Source organism: Pinus tabuliformis, chromosome X, assembly GCF_031772625.1.
Source record: "Pinus tabuliformis cultivar Carrire ecotype Pingquan chromosome X, CPIR1, whole genome shotgun sequence".
Classification (NCBI taxonomy): Eukaryota; Viridiplantae; Streptophyta; class Pinopsida; order Pinales; family Pinaceae; genus Pinus; species Pinus tabuliformis.
In genome coordinates this window covers 1,349,613,775-1,349,617,519 of record NC_142308.1, presented here as the reverse complement: position 1 = coordinate 1,349,617,519, position 3,745 = coordinate 1,349,613,775, and positions in this window count along the sequence as shown.

Genomic DNA, 3,745 nt, shown 5'->3' with positions numbered 1-3,745 from the left:
TGTGGTACATAGAACATTTTTTAAAGCCTGAAAATCCTTTTTAGTTGCCTCATTCCAATTGAAGGCATTCTTTTTGAGCGGGTTGGTGAGGGTAGCAACATTTCTACCTTAGTTTTAGAAACAAATTAAACAGTAGCCTATTGAGTTAAGAATATCACATAAACTATTAAGGGTCTTGAGATGAGGCCAATCTTTCACCGCCTCAATTTTCATTGCATCCACACAAACCTTCCCCACTAACAATATGGATATAGTAAACTTTAGAAGCACTAAAAGTGCATTCAGATTGCTTAAGGAATAGTTGTGACGATGGAGGAGTTCTAAGACCTGATCTACACGTGCCACCAAGTTGTAAAATTCCCGCTAAGAAATGCCCAAAACTTGCCACTAAGTTTCGAGTGTCACTGGGTCTTTTCTTTGAGGAGTTTCGTGTAAACAATCAAATGATACACTACTGTAGGTGCAAGCTTGTAAGTTTCATGTAAAATAAGTGCATACAGTGAATACAGCAGCCACAAATTTCATCACAACCATACCATATACTTAATATAAATCAGCCAATTACAAAATCACTGATATTCACCATTATCATTTACATAAAGAGCACACTTGCCATTAATATTAATCAGAAATATAGAGCAGCATGCATTCTATGGTCTGATATTAAACACAGTGATTATAAACAGCAGTAAGAGGAACCTGGACTTTAGTCCTTCAATGCAAGATGTTACTGTCACAAATGAACGAAAACTCCAGCCCCTTATGCCCAGATTTTGTTCTGCCAACAGAGGTAAATTCAGTGATGAGATTGGCAAGAGGTTCGTGCTTCCTTTTCCACCAGTTTTCTTAGCCTCCATGCCCAAGGTAACTCGTGCCTCTTTGCTGTAGTAATTCGGCACAGATTCAAGTGCTATTTGACCCTCTGACTGGTTAAATGTAGTATACCTAGGGGGTATCATATGGGGTACAAAGGGAGATACCCAAGGGAATAATGTGATGTAATGGGCTATATTTAATAAATAAAATGGTTAACCAACATTATGCAAGGGACCACAAGTAGTTAGAGAATAATGTGATAAGCCCATTGTATTGGATATATGGTATTGAGAGACCCATGGTAGTCAATAATGAACTCCCACAAATGTCTGCCCAGAAGCTCCTGTCACAAATATATGCAGCTCTGTCCTCTAGCAAACTTGTCCTTGATACTGGGAGTCTCTCTCACCTTTCAGCCAGAGATGAACCAAGGCTTGTACCAGCAGCTTGTCCCTCAATGATAATGGGAACTTTGCCCTTGTTGAGCATTGCAAACCTGTGTTCCCTCCTTCAGTTTTCGACCCAATGAATGGTAACTCGTCCAGCACAATAGTGAGGGAGAAATTCATCCCTCTCTTGAAGAATAGACTTGGGTATTTGGCACTCAAGAAGGGCTCAAGAAAATCAATTCGGCCTGTTGCCATATAATCTAGTAGGGGTCCTAGAAGGGGTACTTAAGGGACAACTACTAGACCAAATGACAAGAATGGGACAAAGACCCACTGTCACCTCAGTCAGTGTCCCCTGCTCTTTAAGGACTTTCACCGATTGGAGGAGTCCCAGTATGAGGGAAATCACCTAAATGATGGGATCAATAATAAGATATTTAGTGATTTTCAAGGCCCATTCAAAGGAGAGGCTCAATTAAGGCTAAATGCTTCAAGCAAAGGGCTCTCAAAGAAAGATGTATGAAGAGCTCTGGACCTATGATTAATGATATTCAACAATGACAAGGATGCCTAAGATCAAGGCTCCAAAGATGATTAAGACCTCTCAAGATAATTTGTATGATGATTATATGCCTTTAAATAAGTTTTTGTTATACTTGAGAAGCTTAGAATGGAACCACACGAGACCTAGGGTTTATGAATGACTGTGGGAGGAGACCCTCCAAGGAGATCACTAGGTCAAGGTAGTATGGGGAAAGGGTTGAAATGAATTATTCCACTGAATACTATGTGTAAAAACCCTTAAGAAGACCTCTCATTATGATGTTCAAGATGGGCATTCAAAAACGAGCTAGGCTTGAGTTTTCTTTCAAATGAACCGTGGGAATTGCGTGAAACCTTAAGGATTCCAAGAGGAGATGCCAATGCCGTAGCTTGTCCAAGAGGAATAGAAAAATTCCTCCAACGGAATTCTCATGATGCCCTACCTATCCGCTTTAGCATTTACGCACCCAAGATCAATGGACTTTTATGAAAGAAAAACAAGTTCTAATCCACTAGGAACATTCATCTGCTTGTTTTCTTTTTTTGGCTGAAGCAAGAGTCGTTCCTTCTATTTCATTAAAACATAAAATATTTTACATAAATTACAACGTTCCACAAGGCACTGTGGACCAAGGAAAATTTAGTCTTTAACTGTCAAGGGCATCGAGCCAAAGGCATAACCCCCAAACCCTACAAACATAACCTCAAAACCCTCAGAAGACAGACAATGCTTAGGCCGTTCGGTCAGAAGAACATGCGAAAATCCACGATTCCCCTCGCTAAACTGAACAGTTGGACTTGCATCTTTAATCACTGCAGTCCATTCTCCTCGCTCAATCCAATGGCAGAGGAAGATATCGCAATACCAAGACGCTCGGCGCTTAACGACCAGGACCCACCAACATGCACGATCGTTCCTGACCGCAGATCCGCCTTGCAAAATCTGACAATGGAGGATCATATTGCATTGGTCTAAAGCCCCGAACATTAGTGTGAGATGAGGGCGGTATTCAGTCCCTCCCCAATGCCATGTGTAGGTAGGTGAGTGGAATCGCTTCCATTTCGGAAAAACCGCTTCCCGCTTGAGAGGCTTGCGATAAACCAAATACCACCAAGGGAGTGGTTTTGTATCCCGAGAAAGAAAATCGGGGGTATTCCAGCCGCCGAGAAAGCCAGGATTCCGGCCCCTCGCACCATCTCCTCTATGCCTGTCCATGAACCCAAGAGAGATGCTGTTCCTTCCCTCCGGTCGACCATCCGATAAACTGAGACAGCCGAGCAGCATCCACCTGGAGTCTCTGAGTTTGTATTTACCAGGGTTACTGAGGCCGACAGTGGCCTGCATCCCACCAAAGACCAGACTGTGAAAAAAATAGCAGATCATAATGAAACCAAGTCATCTAGAACTCTCCTCCATGGCTCTATTTCGAAACACCTCCCTATCTTCATCTGCCTGGTCATGATAATGAGGCTTTAGTCTACTCTGAGGTAACACTTGCCAACCCATTGAAACCCTGCTTTCTCTACAGATCACTCCTTGATTGGCCAGAATATTTGCCAATTTATTGGTCATTCTGTGCACATGGTTAAAACTTACTGTGTGAAGGCATTGGAGGTGATACTGAATTCTTTAGAAAACCTTGATCAGCCTCCAGTGTTTTGAGACTTTTCCGGCACCGTACCACAACTAATTCTCTTGACCGAGTTAATGACTAACTCAGAATCAGCTTCGATAATCACATTTTGGCAATTATCCCGCTTCAGAAAATATAAACATGCTCCAGAGCCATTAATTTCCGCCATGTTGTTAGTGGCTCTTCTAAATGGCAATGGAAGATGAAAAGAATTTTTCCTTCTTCATCTCTTAATGCCCCTCCAAAGCCAACACTTCCCGGGTTGCCTTTTGAAGCCCCATCCAATGTTGTATTTCCTAAAAAGGCCCCGAGGGAGAGTATGCCCAGAAATCATTCTCAATATCCATTTGCATTACCTTCCTT